Source organism: Lichenostomus cassidix, chromosome 1 (assembly GCF_008360975.1).
Source record: "Lichenostomus cassidix isolate B80296 chromosome 1, HeHo_3.0, whole genome shotgun sequence".
NCBI classification, from domain to species: Eukaryota; Metazoa; Chordata; class Aves; order Passeriformes; family Meliphagidae; genus Lichenostomus; species Lichenostomus cassidix.
The window spans coordinates 59,417,916-59,438,065 of record NC_139479.1 but is presented as its reverse complement, the minus strand read 5'-3'; positions in this window follow the sequence as shown (position 1 = coordinate 59,438,065).

Sequence of the window (20,150 nt, the reverse complement as noted above, 5' to 3'; positions counted from 1 at the left end):
CTCTGAAGTAAATAGCACTCATCATTTGTGCAGCATTTTATTTTTTCAAACTATTGTACAAACATTGACTAATGAAGAGTTTATTTTTTTCCCCTTCTCCCTGGAGTTCACATGAATTAAGGAATCTACAAATGAACAGGCCAAAAATGTAGTGCATTAACCAAAGATAACAGAAGAGGATACCAGGAAATAGCTGGCTGCTGGGCAGGCTCATGGAAGATAAAATTCAAAACCAGGCATGAATGGTGCAGTGCAGACCTGGTGCACTAACACTGTGCATCCGTAGCTGCTGCTCCTCAGCAGAGAAGCCCTCCCTCCCAGCCAGGCACAGCACCATGTGGAGACCAGCTATTGCCCCATCAGCCTCCGTGCCACACTTCACTGCACGTGAAAGGTGTGTATGCAACCTCCCTGAGTTCACCGAGGGGATCACAGACCAGGGAATTGCATCCAACAGCAGCTCACACCACCTGCAGGGAGAGCCCATAACCACCACACTGACAGCATTGCTTGTCCCTCTCTGGGAACTCGACCATCATCCAGGCAAGAATGGGAGATTCATAGAAGGGAAAATACTCTAAAGCCTAATGTCCATGGAATTCATTTGCCAAGGGAATAGCCATGTTCCTGGGCATTAATTTTATGTTACAAATTCTTACAATAAAAATATATTAACTATTTGGGGAATGAGGGGAGAAGCACTTGCCAGTGAATATCCTTATAATAAGGTGATTTTGCAAGGAATCCCTCCACTCTCATAATTCTTTCAGTTTCAGTTGTAAAATTATCCAGTTTTAATCTTTATCCTCTTTCCCTCCCAACAGGAAATTTCTGAGAGTATCCCGGATTGTGGGAGAAGAAAGTGCAACCCCTTTTCAGACGAAGACACCAGAAGTGTGATTTTACCCCTTCAGCCAGTTACACAAGGTGGATGCCACTTTCTCTTTCTTCTGAACAAAAGCTTCTTTGATGGCTCACCATCCTGTAAGCTCAACGAATGAAAATGTAGCAGTGGTTTCTCTGCTTTAAACAAAGACCAGTCTCCACCGTGTGAATTAGGTGTGCTAATACCATCTGACTTCTGGGGATTTTAAGGCTAGAAAGGCTTTGTGGATCCCACAGGAGCTTCAGACTCATCCCACAGTCAATGGAGGATGTAGCAGCTCTGAAAATGGATACTGGCCGGACTGCCAAGGCCAGGCAAAAGTGCAAGCACTTGAGTGTTCACTTCTGATGAGGGGTTAGCACATTGCTTGTGCCTCAGTTACACCTGTGTGGCATTTGATATACCCAAGTGCCTTTCTGGATCTTGGCATGAGTGTTAGAGATAACATTAACAGCACATAAACAGAAGCCCTACATGTCCTGGGCTGTCAAACAGTGTGTCCTTAGCAAGAAACAACTTCTGGGCAGTGAAGGCTGGATGACAGAAAGAGATGCTGAGAGTGTACAAGTTATTTTGTGACCGTGTAGTGGCTGCTCATGCAAAGGATATATTTTCAAGTGTTTCCAGTATTACAGAAGCCTTGCAGCTGCTTCTGAGTCATTCTGAGCACCAGAAAAGGTGATGAACATTATAGGAAATGATCTCCAGTTACTTCAAAATATTATTCTGGAATGGAAACTTCTATGAGTTATTTGCTCTAGGAGGTATTTTGTGGTTATTAGGCTCATTTCTGTTCTGTTTTTGCAGAAAAGCACTGCCTGCTCCTGCCCATGACTCTGCAATGATAGGCACAGCTGCATCCCATGAAGACTATCCAAAGCATCATTAAAAGAAAGCCAATAAACAAAACAACAAATTATAGCTCGCTCAGCAGTTGCCAAAGATAGTGTCTGAGGGTGGTGCATGGTGGGATTCTTTCTCCTCACTCCACTAGAGTGAACGTTCGCCAAAGCTCTCATAAATCAGGCTTTATCACCTAAGAGAATCAAACCCAATTATTACAAATTGAGCCAGAGGATCCACTTAGCAGCCTCGCCACTGTCCTGCTGACTACTCTCGATTCTCTTCTCTGTCTCCATGCTTCCAGAACAACAGTCTGTGTCTTCCTGGATTAATATATCTCAGCTGCTCAGCCAAGGGATGATACAAGATCACAAAAGTGCTTATGGGAGATAGGGATTGCTTCCAGGTCTGGGAGCAGAGACGTACAGGCCAAGCAGCTGGGACTACTTGCTGATGGTCAATGCAGTGAAGATAAAAAAAAACCAATCTTGCAAATTTTCAGAGAAAATTTTCCCGACACTGACTTCCATTCTATTGCAGTCTCAATATCTCAAAGAAAATGGTAGAAGCTTCTTGACTTAGGCAATTAAGTCTCACCTGCTGAATAAAGCTTAACAAAACAGACTGCTGTGAGTAGCTTTTCCTGGACAAGAGGACAGCCTCATCATAAGGGCTTGCTCTCTCATGTGAGTCTATGATTCCTGGCAGATTAAAGTTAGCCAAGTAATTAAGGTAAAAAAGTAGCTTAACTGGGAACCTAAAACTGTGAGAAAGGAGAATGATTATAAACAGTGCTGACTATATTAACGGATTACAGTAAAAAGAAAAAAAAGCCTCAGGAGGATTAAAGTGTTAAATAGTAGCTAAATAGCAAGGAGAGAGAGAGAAGTCTAATGCTTCTTCTTTTTTCTTCTTCTTTTACTTTATCTTTGTAATCCAGATTTAGCCGCAATTTTTGGATGCCTGATGCCCTGGTGTGTGAAAATTGGATGCGTTTTTATGAGATTAATTTCCTCAACAGGGACGGGGTCAGGTAAGGGAATTTCATAACTTCTTACTTCCAGACATCCACTAGGACATTGGTGGAGGTCTCAGCACTAGTCCTACACCTTGCTCTCCCCTTCACTGGGAGGGAGTGCTTGCAGTAGGGAATGGTTGTGCCATATGGCTGGAGCTGGGCAGTCCTGTGAGCACTGCTGTTTATTTGGAGAGTGTAGACAGGACATAAAACAATCCTCTTAGTATCTGGTATCAAAGAGAAAAACACTCTTATAAGAAAGAAACAGAGAAGATTTGTCTGAAAATGAAGCACGGATTTGACAGAGGGCACCTTCTACGCCCCTATGGAGTGGTAACCCAAAAAAAGATGAATTTCATTGGGAAGCAGTTTATGACCACAGCTGATTTACAAGGTGAGTCACTGAAGCACATACTCTAAAAGAAGGCAGTGCCCAGTAAAAATTGACTACATGTGGCAAACCACACACCAGCCCTGCCTCAAATTCATCTGTGCTGGCAATGTTCCTGCATCCAGCCTATGTACCAAACCTAACCCAGAGTGAGACAACCCTCCTTTCAGACTTGGCAATGCCTGTGACAAGTTTTTAGCTTAGATTCAGCTAATTTATCAAGCTATTTGCATTGTGTGCCTTTGTCACTTGAGTGAGGAAAAGAGACCAGCTGAGAATTTGTGTTTTAATATAATTTAGCTTGTCAAGGAGCAGTGTTCCTCAGTGGGGGGTATTTAAACAGGAACCAAGGCATTTGTCACAAAACAGCAAGGTCGAAGGCACACCACCACTGTCCAAGCCCTGCTTCCAGCTCTAGGTTCTGGGGTGACAAGAGAGGAACCTCTGAAAGAGAAGGCAGCCTTTGGGAGAGCTGAGGAAGCCATGCTGCAGGGGAGAGAGCAGGCAGATGCCAGTTCCTGGGGCTTGTGTTTCCCGAGGCAAACATCCCTTCTTGGTTTTCCTCTGCTGCTACCCACCACCAGCGAGCCAGTCAGCCCGTGCATGTATCTAGCTCCAAAATCAGCCACCTCCACAAGTTTTCCCCATACGGATCTCCCAGGTCTGTCTTGGGGCAGATGCCTCTGGGAAAGGAAATTTACCCCTTGCAGGCACAGGGATGGGAAAAGTGCCAGAGCCACTTTTGCACATCCTGCTCTGTATGCAGTCAGCTCATAGCTGCCTAGCTACACCAACCCTTAAAAAAATCAGTCCAAGAAAAACACCTCCTTAAATAGCGGTGATTTGGGTGATTTTAAAATGCCACCATGCTGCTGCACGGATCTCCTGCCTGTGGCTGAAGTTTTCAGTGCTGACATTCACTTCCCATTAGTACTGAATTCTGCGGCTCCGGCTCCATGTATTACTTTGAAAATTTGCCCGTATGTACCTTCCAAGATCTATCAGTCACACAATCAACACTTACTGTTTTCAGTTCTGCAGAGCTGAACAGCAAGCTGTATCTACTTCTTGCAGCATCATCAAAATTGCCAGCTAAATTTTGAGTTCTGACGCCTTATTATTGCAGTGAAGAAACAAGGAATTAAAAAAAAAGGGTTGGTTTTTTTTTTTTTATTTCCAGTACCCATATGATTCTTTAAACTGTCATTGAAACAAAAAATACCCACCCCCACAATCCCCAAAAAAGGAACCTATTTTTCCTGAATGACAAATTAGCTTCTCAACACAAGAATAAATTAGTTTAGGAAGAACCAATATATCATTTTTTCCTTTAACTCCATGTAGAATTAAATTCTCAAAAACAATTGTCATTACTTTGAGCACAAATTTTGCCACCCATGATTGTAAGCAGTTAGTTACTGAACATCCCGATGTAACCCAAACTTCAACTCTTTTGGCATCCTTTGTGTATTTAATTGAAAATACAAATAAACTCAGCATTGATAGCTCTTTGCAAAACCAGGCACCCCTACAATGGGTGTAAGCATTTTGGGACAGACCAGGAACATCTGGTTAAAAAAGACTTGGTTAAAACAAACAAGCAAAACAAAACAGATGCTGAAATTCAAACACATGCAATAAAAGGACCCTTGGAACTCAAGCCTGAATAATCAGACTTGTATGTTCTAGCCACTGACATGGCTTCTAGGACCCAGAGTTTGGTGTTTTGGGGCTCATTGAGCTATGAGCTGCCATAGTGAGTTCACAGTTCACTGGGGATGAGAGCTAAAACCCTCGGGCTTGAATGTCTCTTCTTTAAAGGCTTTCCAGCAGGGTGGTTTTCTCCAACGCCTTGCTTGGTGGATAGGACTCTTCCTGAGGAAGGACAGCCTCAAACTTCTTCATGCTGAGGATGGACTCAGAAGCAAGCTTTACTAGGGCAGTCTCCTTGTCTCAGAGCTGCTCACAAGGCCCCCAGTTAGAAGGGAGGTGGAGTTTAGGATAACCTGCCTCTGCTGTCTGGCTTTCATCTTCTACTTCACACACAGCCTGATGGGCTCCTGACCTTGGGAAGCAAGGCCCATCCAATATGGCAATCACCAGAGCACAAGCCATCACTCTGTTCACACACTGCTTCAGAGGAGGCTGGTTTTCAGCAGCCAAGCCTCTTAGTTCTGCACATCTGAACCCACCACACTTCTTTGAAATCCACATACGTGTAGCACTGAGCAAGTGTGGAGTCAAAAAGTGAAGGCAAGCAGGAAATATTATGAACAGGAGGAGTGGAGAAGAGAACACAGATGATGAAAAAATATATTTTGGACAGGGAGGTTCCTCCACAAGGAAACTCCATGGAGGTCTGAGAGACCAGGAAATGTTTGTGCAGCTGTAGCTCTGACCCACTTAGACCTGTCAAGCCTTAAGCTTTAGGTCTGAGGAGTATTTGTTCATCTGACTCCTGGACTGTTGCTCTGCAGCCCGGAGAGCAGCAGCAAAGCAGATTTTCTCTGTGTGGATGTCCATTGATCAGCTATATCCACTGCAGGAGGTACAAGGCCTAAGGGAGGCTCTGGCAAGGGATGGAGGCAATGGAGTTTGTCTTCCCACCGGGCCATCACTGGTTGGTACCCTCTGGCTTCATTAAACAGCTACAAGTAATTTAATGTGGAGCTGGATTGGGGAAATGTGGTGTCAAAAGCCACCACAGCCATCTCTCAGGCATTCTGACACCTGAAGTTTGTTACCTTAAAAATGCCTGCATGTCAGTCCTAAGTGAAGTGACTCCTATGTTCAGATTGCAAAGAGCTTTGAATTAATAAAAAAAGGCATTATCATACGTATTTGTAATGGTAGTATTGTTATTGTTTCTTTGGCACACCTTCTAGTTTTAAAGGCCTGGAGAAACCTGACAGCTGATATGGGGATTAATGTTGTCATTTGCTATGATTACCAGCAAACCTTTCATTAAATTCATTGCTGCAAGGTAAATTTTATTTCCACATTTGCTCTTGTTCTATGGCTGCAGCAAGCTGTTACGGTAGGACTTGGGATTTAGCTGTTTCAACAGAAATGGGGGCAACTGAGTCACTGTAATTTGGCTGTCACGCTATTTGGCATTTGTTGGTGCTTTTTCAGTGCTTACAGATAATGATTACTGCACAGGCAGAGAGGTTTAACCTAATTTTTAGGGACCTTCAAGGTGCAACTCTCGTTCTGATCCATCTCTTGTCAATAATTCTTTGTCTTTTGAAATGACTGAAGGACCTTCTTCATTCACCAGGCATTAAATGAAACATATGAGTTTGAAACATCTCAAGTGAAAATATTAGATGGGAATAAAAGGGCAACAGCTTTGTAGTTATAGCTCTATGCAGCATCAATATGCCCATTTCCATTAAAATATTGCACATTAATAGGAAAGGCCATGCTGCAGCAATAGTTTGATTTGTACTGCTTTTCTCTGTAGAGTATGTAAATCCTGTCTTAATTTTGTCGGATGATATGCCAGCCTAGAAGAAGGTATGCAATTAAGAATGAAAAAAGCACAAATAAACAGTGCCATCTTTTGGGCACCGCTTAAACTCCATATTAAGTTCCAGATACAAGTAATGTATGAATGTTATACAGGAATGTGCAAACACACTTTTCTTTGTGGAAGGTGATTTTAGGGTATAGCTTTATTGTCTCTTGAGAGGTAGTGGTAGGGACTCAAAGCCTGAAAATCTCCACCCAGGTTCTTGCAGCTGATCACCTCTCTGCTGTGGCATCCTGGGCTCCAGCAGCATATTCTGGGGTGCAGAACAGTGCCTGTTTCTGAGGCTGCCTGTGGCATGTCCCTGCTGGATGTAAATCCTAGCAAGACAGAAGGATGGCTGAATATTTCTTGTGAATTTTTGTGTTTTGAAACACAAGGAATGTGAGAGTAAGGTAGAAATGCAGTGTTTTCCTTTCTGTATGCGGGAAGAGCAGCTTCATATTTTACCAACATGACGTCCAAATGGATTACATGCAATATCAGACTGCAAACTTCTAAGACAGGTTTTTAATGGAATCTGTATGAGTAACTGTCTCCCTGACTGATACAGGCTTTCCCACTGTGATCTACACTTCCACCGCTGCTGGGATTGACTATTAAAACACATTGCTGTGAGGAGAAGGCGGGTCTAAAATGAGCTCCAGCCCCATCAAAACAAGACCTCCAAACCATAAACACCACCAACTCTGTGCCCCAGGCAGTGCCTTAACACTTTCTGAATGCGACAACAAATTCCATAGGTTTTCAGAAGTAATTATATGCCCAATTGGGCCTGAATTAGGTGCTCAAAACTCCTCTGAGAATCTGATCCACCCTTGAAAGGAGACTGGATGTTCAGTCACACTCTTCTGAAAAGATACCCATAGAAAGAGTTATAGGAGGTCATGGGCTAATTACAGGATGATAGAAAAGTGCTGCCCTTACCAGTAATATCTGTGCATTACAGTCATCACCACTATGGCTGCATCGAGGCTGGTTGTCTCAATGCAAAAGCAAGCAATTGACTCCCTGGTCCATAACAACGAATTAGGCAGTTCTTGAATCATGCAGGAGTACTCTGGCCAAGAAGGGACTGTATAAGGAGATAAGACACCATTCAATCTACTTCCAGGTAAAGATAAAATAGTCATTTGTGCCTGAGTTGGGCAGTGTGATCATTGATCATTGTGTTTAGTCCTAATTAGCATAACCTTTCAAAGACTTACTATTCAGTGGTTCTGCATGAACTCAGTACACTATGAGATCAGAAGGTCAAGCCCTGGCAGCTCCTTTCCTGACCTCCTTGAGACACAGCACCAAATCCAACAGAGATGAGCAGACATTGCAGTCCTGCCCCTGCATCCACCAGAGTAAGTGAGGTTAATAGGGTAGAATATTCAGAGACAGAAGAAGTCCTGACCCTTGAAGCGATTACTGTTGGCGTCAGGGACTAAAGAATACAGACAGGCAGACAACACCTGAGATCAGGCTGTAGGGGGAAATAAAATAATTTCTTTTTTTGCACAGGTTTTTAAAAATGTTTAGGCTCCTAAAGCTTCTGAAATTAATGGGGGTTTGCTGTCTCTCAGATTCAGGTGTACAACACCCAGGTTTCTTTGACAGACACATTCCTGTACATCTCCAGTCTCTGCGCTCTCCCTGCTTTCTTTTTCCCGCACAGCTCTGTTGTGGGAAGGCAGTTTACTCTGTTACATTGCCAAATAAATATACTACTCCTTAATGTCTCTCTAGGGAACCTAGACCTACACAGAAAGTGATATTTTGGGGAAAGGAGAATTAGACTATAAAACACCACAAATTGGACAAGGGTCCAAAACTAACTCCTTTAATTTTGAGATCTCCAGATTTCCACTGCAATTCTTTATCTTAGCTACATTCTGGGTGATGATTCTCTTTTCAGATTAGCTTTCTCCAGCTAGCACTGTTCTGCCCACCATTTTCCTTCTTGCCATAGTCAGATGCTGGATTTGTTAATATTTTCCCAGGAATACTGAAAGTTTGAGGTCTGATGTGCTTTCTTTATTTCTGTAAATTGATACACTCTGTTCACTTATTCAGAGGAGTTTGGCAGCAGTGGCCACAGCCCAGTTGTGCATGGCACACATCACACATTGCAGAGAGATCTGCACACAGATCTGCCTACTCTGCTTACCAAGCATATCATTTGCTGCTTTGCAAACAGTAAAAGGCCTGATTAAATTCAGGGTTTGTGTGTTTGCCAACCTGACTTGAGTTCATAGTCAATGGAATCAAAATTTCATTAGAACTGGTGTACGCTCAAGTATAAATCATTATCTTTCTCATCTGCCGCCTCTTCAGTGACTTGCACGCATTGTTTGTGTGTGCAAACTGTTTCACTCGAATTGTTTCTCAATAATAAATGTTGTATCCAGTTGCTTTCTGGTGACAAGAATGCATTGTTTAACACTGTTTGGCGTGGATAGATTTTCAAGTTGTTCTTATCTGTATTGCTGTTATGCTGAAGGTCCAGGGTCAGCCAGGAGGATGCTACATTAGGTTTCTGCCACAGATTACCTGCTCAAGAAGAGGTGGTGCCTTCTTTAAACAACTGGATGAAGTTTCCATCTCAAGCTCTGGTTCTCAAGGTGCTGTTTACCCACTCCAGCATCTACTGTGGGGCTCAGGCAAGCCAGGGGATTTCTGGGATGTGTTGAGAACAACTTTAACAGGCAGGACGTCTAGGGAGGTGTTCAGCCAGCTCAGCGGCTCGTGGACACTGAATGACTAACCAAGGACATGATAACTGATGACACCCCTGGCTGTTGGGACCATGAGTTGATAAAGCCTATGACCCTAAGGGAAGTGAGGGAGACAAACGGTGCAAAAACTTATTATGAATGGAAGAAGAGTAGAGAACAAGGGTTTTTTTTCAGGGCAGTAGTAGGCAGGATCTTGTGGGAGCTTGTTCACAGAGCCCAGGAGAGCTGGCTGTGAAACCACTTTGGAGCATAATTGTCCATGCCCAATGTGGACAACAGAGCAAGTGGCATCCATACAGCTGGAGGGGCCAGCCTGGTTAAATGGGGAAATGCCCAGTGAGCTCAAATGCCAAAAGGGGTTATAGGAGACAGGCTGTCAGGAAAGAAGATAAAGACAACAGTGTGAGAACATGACAGAGGGAAGTGTGGTTGAAACTGGTGTGAAAAGCAAAAAGGAGCAAAAGAGATTGAATATTGATGGAATCTGTATGATACTCAGGACCTGTACATCCTTGAGAGATTCACCCCACACAGAGTCCTTGCCTCACAGGTTGCTATGTCAGCCTTGTACCAATAGCACAGAGATGGCTGGAATTATTTTAGTGGAAAAATAGTATTGTCCTCACAAAGAAAAAAAAATAGGCAATTTTCCATGAGAAAATTTTCAATTTTGCTCAAAAATGTTTTGATTTTCTGTCAAGCAAATTGTGCAGACAGCAGCCCAGCTGCTGACTTGGAAAGCTCTTTCAGCTTTGTTTCATGCTGGCAAAAAGTCAAATCAACCAAAACCTGCCAAGGGGGAAACTAAAGGCCAGTTCCATCTCCTTTATTTTCCATTCGGCTTGCCTTCTTCATTTACATGTCCAGCAAGGAAGGTTAAGTTCCTCATCCTTCTGCTTTGCTGGATCCTGCTCAGCACATCTCCAGCCACAGTGCAGGAGGGAAGGGTGGGCAGCCCCTGCTATAGCTGCCAGAGCTGTGGGGACAAGTCTGTGTTCCTCCTACCCCGAGAAACATGGAAACTGCCTGCTGATTTCACCTGACACCCACTAATAAGAGCCTTCACATGAAAAGCCAGAAACCTTCCCCCAAGGCTGCTTTGATTCTTGACATCTCTTTTGTAACTTCCACCTCTACTTCATGTGTTTTGTTGGTTCATGTTTTTTTAAAATCCAAAGGCTTTCCTTCTGAGGAGCCATCATTTTCCAAGCCAGGATGACCACAAGTTGCTTCTGCTGAGCTCTTCAGGCCACATTGCTACAGAAAAGAGCTCCAGGCATGAGTGTGAGGCCAAGCCCGCAGGTGGGCTCCAGGCCATCCTGCAGACAGCTCTGCCCTGCGCAGAGCAGGGCTGCAGCAGCAAACAGCAGAGCCACAACCAGACAGCACACAAAGTGTGGCAGCCTGTGCTCAAACTTTCGTCCTGCTCCCCTTTTATTTAGTAGCACAGCCATACCCTTTAGCACAGACCAGGACCACGCTTCAGACCACTCCAAGACATGTCTGTTGAGCAGGGGGAATTTATGGCATCTTCTGAACCCTCCTTACTCCTTTTGGCACTGGAAGAGGTGATGTCTCCCTCTGGGCTCCCATCTTCTGGGAGAATAGCAGTAGCCTGTTTTCCCCTACTCTTGAAAACTTGTGCAGCTGCTTCTGGAAGGCATGTGTGGGGTGACCCCAGAGACCTGGGATTTGCCTGTGGTACTGAAAGCTGTACCCACCAGGAGCAAACAGCTGACAGACTGGACAAACTACCTGGACAGATGTGGTGGTATAAAGATTTAAAATGGGACTTAAAAATGTCTCAGAAACCTAATCCTCATGACTGGCACTTCAAAGTCTAAGGACCATTGTGCCCTACTAGTGGTGGCCCATTTTATCTAGGCAGTTAATGGCAGTGTATCTCTGACATCATAAACATTTATTAGGGATTTGTTTTATCAGCCAGCACAAGAATTTTCTTGGAGCTGTTCATGCTGTTGAGGTTCCAGAGAAACAAAATTAACAGTTAGTTCAGAAGTGAAAATATTCATTTGTAAATGGGTATCTAGAAAACTAGAAAACATTTAAGAACTTACGTATATATGTCTGTATATATATATGTATTCCATCATAATCCTACTGCCTAATTTGCATTGACATCCTGAGAATTTCAGCTCCTAGGTGAAAGTGGCATTTTCGAGAAATAACCCATAGATAATGAAGTAGAGCAGAGTGTGACTGTCTGCACTTTTACTACGAGAAATTAAATGAATAACAGCTCAACACAATTGAACTGATTTCCAGGACTAGAAGGCAGGAGATGAATTCTAGCATGTGCTGAGGTTATACCAGATAACAGCATCATTTGAAATTTTACCAGATAACCCATTTCCTGCTTCAGACTTTTTATTATGTGTTTCAAATGAAGAGGAAATTCTAGGTAGTGCAGCTGCCTTGCTGTGTTATACCACTCCAGCCTGCCAGTGGCTGATTTCTGGTGCAGTTTTAGCACTGTGGATGCTGCCTCAGAGTACGATAAGCAGCACAGATCCTGGTTAATGCAGATACTTCCTTTTGTTCTGCAAATGAGGCCAAATCAGAAACTGCAAATATCTCAGTATCTACCCCTTGCTTGCTAAGAAGCAGCTGCTAATGCAAAAAAAAAAAGGGTCCCTAATCTGGTCCCTTTATGATGCATCCCATTTGGGGAACTTTGGTGTTTTGGGATGAGGAGAAAACTGATAGGAAATAAAAGTCTGCTTTGATCTTAGAGTATTTAGATTTTAGACATAAAACAAGAGAAGGAGCAAAGGCCTTCCCAGGGACAGTCACTGGAGAAGTGGGGCTAATATCTCCTTAAACACAAAAAATAGAGTCCTCTAAATCAGTGCACTAATGCTGGGGAAGAAGAGGGGAGGATGAATAACCCCTACCTCCCTTGGAGGGCTGTGTGCTGTCCTGTCTTGTGCTGTAAAGAGGGAAAGCTTTCCAGTGCACACAAATAGGGGTGAAAAGAAAACCCATTTGTCTCATTGACTGACCCACAAGGAAAGTTATTTCAGCTCCATGCAAAACATAGTTAGCTTTGATCACAGTTATTATAGTGAAGCAGAAGGATTAACAAAGAAGCTCACCAGACTAGGGGTTACATGGGCACCAGGAAGCAGTCTCTGTCCTCTGGCATTGGTGGAGGCAGGTAGGACTCACAGCAGATGCAAACTGAAAAACAAGTCTTTGTGGCAAAGACTTTCAAGGCTAAATGAATGCTGGGCTTCTGAAGGGTGGGAAGGGGGCTGCTGTAGGACAGGTGAGCCAAGAAAGAGGGAGAGGAACAGGGTATAGAGGAGAGGAGGACCTTGAGTTGAGCAGAGGTGGGTGGCAAAGATGCCACAAAGAGCAGGGACTGAGCAAGCAGTCAACACGGGGAGAGAAAAGGAAGGCAGCAAAAGTCCCTGGCATGCTTTCTCAAGCCTGCTGACCTCAGGGTTTCCCCTCAGCAGAGGAGAGTGTGGTGTCATGCAAGTCAGCCAGGATTTAGACTCAAGAGGGGCCTTTCCCCACCAGACTGGGGCTGGATGAAGGTCCTATCTGGGGACAATGTGGTTCTGTTTTGTCTCAACAGTCATCCCAGCATTGCTCATCCTTCCCTACAGTCTTATAGTATGAACACTTCTCATTCCACACAGCAGATGGGAAAATTCAGATGACTGGGTTTCTCTGGGACAGTGAAATTATTTCAGTGTTCAACTCTCAGGAAAATTAGTAGCTAAACCCTTGACTTCAGCTTCAAAAATCTCAGGCAGTTCAGTCATTTCAGTTGTTATTCTATGTTCAGATACTTTTGGCCAAGTGCATTATTTATGATCCTAAATAATGTCCCAGTTACTGTTTGCTATGACACTGAGTTAGGACTCACTGGGAATGTTAAGAAGAACCTGCAGATACCAACCCTTTCTTGCACAAAAATCAATTCTTGCAAGAATCAGCAAGATATGTCAAGTTGTCAGTAGAGTTAGTTTTGGCCAATTGATTCCACAGACGTGGGGAGCATCTGAGGTTGCTTCTCCCATTACTCAGTCTTAAGAACCCACTGAGTAGTCTAGTTTTAATGTATAATTTCCAAGAGCTACCTACTTTGCATGGTATTGTGAGGATTATTAATGTTAAAATATTTTGTTGGTGAATTTAAAAAGCTCTGAATTTCTCTTCTGACTCCTGCAAACCCAGGTAACTTTCAAACTTGCTAGAGCAAACCTCCTCTGTACTTATGCAATTTATAGGAACGAAACCAGAAAAGTTTGTGTTGAATGTTCCTGCTCAGAAAACTCAGCTAAAACCACAAGCAGAATCAATGTTTGCACCAGCAATTATTTTGAAAAGGAAATGCATTTCCATTTTCATGAAGCAGAGGAAGATAAAGTGATGCTTTGTGAACTTCCTCTTATGTGTCAAGCTGGCTTGGTTGATTTTTGGATAGCACTTCATCGCATTGGGTCTTTTCCAGGAAATGATAATTTACGAGCTTTTGAAACTTGTACTCCCCCTCTTCACTAGTCAGAAAGTATGACCTAGTTTAAGTTACAGCTTGAAGATGTGACCTAGTTTCACAGGTAGCCTGCACCCACTGAACTCATCTCAGCATTGTAAAATCTGGGCATCTTTTCTTCATGAAAAGTGAGTTGGACTGTCACCTTGAATTGTTCCTTTTAATCTGCCCCCCTGAAAAATTAACAGTATTTCTTTATTTAGAAAGCTCAGGATAAAAAAATTAGAGGTACTTGATGTCCTAGATTTACTCCCAATGATAAAAGAGGCCTGAGGGCCCTTCTGTAGGTCCCTGCAAAGGACGGTCATCTGAAGGCCAGTTAAAGACCACTTCACCACAGAAGACACAGCTGGGTAGCCCTGTGGTTGAGAAGCCTGAGCGCAAAGATTGGCACTGCTGACACAGGAGCAACCTGGGAGAAACATGGTGCGGTGTGGGGAGGGCAGAGCTGCCAAATTTTTCCTTCTCACACAAACAATATGCAGGGAGGCAGGAAAATGTTTCCTCGCTTTTCTGGTCTCCCTACTTCATGGCTAAATGTTTGAGGATTTCTAAACACTGAACAAATACACTGTTTTGTACAGAGCCTGAGCTTATTTGTGGCTTAATGCTAGCACAGCAGTCGGCCTATTTCCTCTGGGGCAGAGAGTACCAGCATGCTTTCTCTTAATATCTCTGCCTGGATTAGGAGGAGTTGCTCAGATGGGGGCAGTTCTAACCATGTGCAAAATAGAAAAATATGCACCCTTGAAAAAAAAGACAGATGGTGAGGGTAGGTCTTCTGCATCAAAACGGTCTGGCAGCTTTTCTGGAAGCAGTTTTTCTCTGAAATGCTGTGATTCTAGCAGAGCTTATCACAGCTTTAGCAAAGGCATCAAAACTTTCACGAGTTTGTCCTATCTGATGATGACCTTTTGCAGAGATCTCCACGTGGTCTCCCACTACATTTCTGAACTTTCCACTGCATCAAATAATGTTCTGCCTTAAACACTGAAAATACTTGACAGCAGCACTCATTGTTACACCCAAACAGATGCACAAGAAGAGGAATAATACTAGAGAGAAAAGTTTGCATTGTTTAACCAAGGGAACACTGCTGTAATTAAAAGGTATGTTCCACTATGTTGAAAGCTACACATGATCACATCCTTCACACCAGTGGCTTTGGAGTGATGAGCCACACTTCCAACAAACATCTCACTTCCACAGCAGAAAAAACACCGAAACATGCAACACTGAAATTTAGGAGTGATGCAGAATTTGAGCCTTCAGAGGCACATACTGAGTTAATTTTCCTGTAAGGAAAACTTATTTGTCCTACAAACATGAGTATGGGGGAGTCATGCTGATGATTACATGTCATCTCCTTTGCACATAAGCAGGAATGAGTTAGATGAAAATGGTTTTGCAAGGGTTATTTGCATCACCTAAATCTAGGTCACATAATGAAATTCAAAGAAAACTCCTGAGTTTACCAATACGTTTTTAGCAAACACAACATTTCCGAGTACACAGGAGTTGATAACATGAAAAATACCAGTATTTCGTTTAGCCTGGCCTTTTCTCACTTTAAAATTAGCACTGTGGTGAACTTTTGGGTAAAGGTTATATCATGTGAAACAAACATGTAGGAAGGGCTTTGGTCTAACCCAAACTTGGCTGCCTGTTTCCATGGCTGAAGCAGCACGGCACTCCCTGTCACCTTCAGTCCTGTTTCACCCTCCCTGAGAAGCAGATCAGTGTGTGCTGCTCTTGGTGTTCAACCCAAACTAACTACTGACTCCAAACAAAAGACCACGATGAAAGATAGTTCATCGGTAACCATTGGGCAACTTCAACTATAATTACTTTGAGAGGAGGAGCTGGTATTAAACCCATGGTACATTCTTGGTGTTGGTCCTTATTTTAGTGGCTCTTATAGTCTGTTATTTTTTCCTCCCTCTAATGGCCAAGAGGGAGAGGAGATCCTGCCCTGGCAGCGGGAACTTGCTCCAGCAGACTCTTTGGTAACCAGCCCGTTCCCATTGTTGATTCAGACTGTCTCGTGTTGGGAACAAACCCACATTCGTATACTTTTTCTGTAAGAACTTAAATTACTTTTCATTGAATGTGTCTCCAGCCCATAATGGTCATAAAGGCCATCTGTGCTCCCGGGCATTTGGCTTGCAAGAGGAGCAGCGGATGCTGACTGGAGCCTCCTCTGCTGGCCATCTTTCAGTTTCGTAAGCATCATTAATACCTTGCAAAAACAACAAAAGGAGGAAAATAAGCCTCCTTGCCATCAAGGCAGAATTTCTCTTTGGGTCTTATTTTACACACATTGCACAAGCAACTTAGATATGGAAGTGTGAAAATCTCTAGCAAGCAGATGTGTCATATCATTTCTCCCTCACTAGATTATGGTCTCAAAACTTGGCACAGAGCAACTAGAAGCCCTTGTTCTTGTTCCTGTTCCTGGCCTGTTCCTGGCTGGGATGCTGACAAAAGATGGGTCATTCTAGACATCTGGTGAGCAAAGACATTTCCACAACCTATTAATTTGTTGTAGATGTTGTCAAAGTTATTTGGTACCATCCTTTTAACATAGGCACAAAAATGCCCAAATGAGTTAATAATCTTTATTCATGATGGATCTCACAACAGAATCAAAAATAAGATATATCACCGATGAACAAATATTATTCTCAGGGCTCTATTATTCTCAGTCACACATGGACTGTAGATGATATATTTAAAATAGATATAATAGAAGAAACATTATTTGCATTGTTGTTCTGTACTAAAGCAGTTTTTACTGCACAGAGTGACAAATACCAGCATATATTAAAATAGTGACCACCTAAAAAGGACTTAAAAAGAAACTGTCTCATATAAAACTATTTATAATAATGTTATTGGTGTCAGCATGAAAACATCTACTAATTTAAAAGTGGGGAGCTAAGCCCTTTCTTACCAATGCAATATTAACCAGGATTAATAAAACTGAATGAATTGTAACAAGCAATTTATGTATTTGGGAGGAATTTTTCACATTCAGCAAGTCTCACAGCACAGCTGGGCCAATGGAGTTCTCAATTATCTTTTTTATGTGAGCTGCTTTGTTTCACAATCTCACACATCAGCAAAATTCTGCAAGTGCGCAGATGGCATATACCAGAGGACAAGAGCAAAAATGAGGAAATTTGTTTAGATATTTTCAAATAAATCATGGGACATTTCTATTTGGCTCATATTTTGGGGGAAAAAATGTTTTTTAAATTTTAAGCCAAACTGAAAAAAAAATTAGCCAGATAACAAAGCAAGAATAGAATAAAGTGCTACAGAAAGCAGAATGCTGGACTGCAGTCCAACACATTTGTGAGTGAAAAATACTAATCATAATACTACTTTTTAGATATACAATAAGACTAATGAGGTTTAAATAAAATTATCTCTTTTTACATAGTAGTATGATAGGACTGTTAGATTTGAGAGAAAATGCAGCTTCACATAAGTAGTAATTCAATTATACAAGCGACAATAGATGGTAAATTCAACAGTTGCTTTCAGAAAATAGTAAACAAATTAAAAGTACTTTGTGCTATCAGATTATTCTCTAATTTATTACTCTCTATTGATAGTGACAGAATAAAAAGAAAAAAAAAGAGGCAGCAGCTCAGTCCTGGACCTTTGCTGCTCACACGGGTTTATTTTAGCTCTCTTGCCAGCCCTGTTTGACCTGCTTGGAGGAACCCTCTCTGTCGAGCCCTGGGGCATGCAGCACATATGTTCAGTTTCATGTGATAAAAACACAACTTAGTGGGTTGCAACTTGGTAGGATCTTCTGCTTAGGAGGGAAGCTGGCTTAAGCTGCAAGGCTGTCCGCCACTCAGTGCCTCGTAACTCCAGCCCTCTTCCAGTTAGCAGGACAGAAATAACCTAACTATCCATTTCCAGAACTGCAGATGTTTTCCCAGAGCAAAGATCTGGAGCCATGATGAGTGATAAAACATTAAACCAGATGGACCTTGTTTTGTTTTAGATGTGTTACTGCATGTGATACTGCACTCCAGAAGAAAAACATTTAGTCACACTTACATTGCAAAAAGCTACAAGTCAAGCAGGGAGCTGGTCAAATTTCCATGTAACACAGAAAACTTCAGATCTCAGAGATGTTTACACAGAAAAAGAGTAGTCAATCTGCAAATTGTTGCTAATTAAAGCAGTGTCATTAGTTACCAGTTCCCAGAGGGCAGGATAAGCATGTACAGGTTACACCATTTGCTGTACATCAGTTCTCTGGGATTCCAGCAGGGTGAAGAGCCCATGCTGGGGTCAGAGCAGGCACAGCAGTGAACTGTGGACAAGGAAGGAAGGTCTGGTCCTCTGTGCATTCACAGCCAACATCTGTGGTGAACTGATTTTATCTATGCCCACAGAAGGTTGTAATTGTGGCATCTGGTGTTCTTTGGTAACACAGTTAAGGAATAAAATTCCAAACATTTCATCCAATTAATTAACGGCAAAGAGCAGGTTAAAATCCTTCAAATTCATGGGACATGAGGTAAAAACATTATGCACAAGAGAGTATCTGAAATTCCCAAAAAGTTATCTGCCATGTGATCATGTTTCAGTGCTCCAAAATCCATCACCTGTTGAGGAGGGGACAGGGGGAGAAGATGCTATTTGTGAATCCTCCCCTTAAGGAGCTGGAGTCCCCAAAACCACCCACCAGGCATCCTTACTGACACCTGGTAACACAGACAGCGACTGAGGGAGTTTGGAACCTACAGGATGAGGAAGCAGCTACATTATGAAGACATAATAGTACCTCAGTAGTCAAAGGAGGATTCTGGCATCCTCTGCTAAAAGAACAACCAGGGATTTCTCATGCAGGGAATGAATCAAGGTCCAGAAGGCTGGAAAAATGAATCTATCATTTTGTGACTTGCAGCATGCAGGGAGCTGAAAGCAATTGGAATTCCTGCTTGTCTTCTGTCACAGCCAAACATAAATTGATTGGCATTTGGTGATGTGCAGTCTGGGGAAAAGCAGTGTGACACAAGAGAGCAGGCGGTAAAACAGCACATGGCTCAAGTGCTGAACAAATGGAAGGAAAATATGCCTTCCCTAAACTTCATAAAATGGATTGTGAACAGACAGCAGTAAATCAAAGATACCCCTCACCTCCACTCCAGCACAAATATTTCCTTGGAAATACAGCTAGACACCCCAGCACACTCAGACTTAAGGCTAAAAAAAAAAGAAAAAAGAAACGTCTGAAGTTCCCAAGAAGTTTTGAAATTTGATTCAAACAACCTCAAGCTGACACAGGTTTCTCAGCTTTCCATGACTGAGCTTTGCTTTGGAACTAGTCACAGACAGAGACATTAGGCAAAGGTACGGGATCTATAGGGTCAGACCCCAGTGAACTGAAAAAAAATAAACAGTTGGCCAAGTCCGCAGGTTTTGATCCCAAATACAGCAACCAGGAAATACTGGACAAGACACCAATACAGAAGCAGAGAAAAAACCAAGGAAGTGCCTGTATATACGTGCAAGAGCATTTTCTGGTTCAGGTGTGACTTTTCTCCAGTCACCGCAGCAAAATGCTGCACACAGCCATGTATGGAAAGCTCTGCTGGGGACTAATTTCTTAACAGCAGAATACAAGCATGTGGCTGTTGTTTGGAGCCCTCCAAAGCTGGTACATCAAACCAAAGGGCAGCACAGACTGCTTCATGTGTCCAACCTGCTGATTCCTTATTCCACAACTACTTCCCTTCATTCCTATCCAGCTCAGTCCTTGCATCAATGGTTCAAAAATCTTTTTTACAAACAAAATTCTTGTTATTTTCCATGCAAAGGCACAGCAAAGGTACCTGAAAGTGGCCAAATAAGGGGGAGTTTACCTAGATCTGACCCAAGTCTGCTGCTACCACCAGGAAAAGGAGCTGTAAGTCAGTAAGAGTGGAGTGAGCAGAACACACTGGCAGCTGGAAGGAGCCAGAGAAAAGGAAGTGGGATAGACAGAAAAAGAAACAGCCACTGGCTGGAGCGAGCTTGGGAAGGCGGGGGGAGGAGTACCCAGGTGCCAAAATATGCAATCGTAACCCCATGTATAAAAATTAACTTAGGAAGAACATGGTAATAATATACAGATGTTTACATGCACACAAATACCCTGAATTACAAATAAACTACTTCCAAGTAAGATTTTTTTAACTTCAATTTTCAGCAAATAATCACC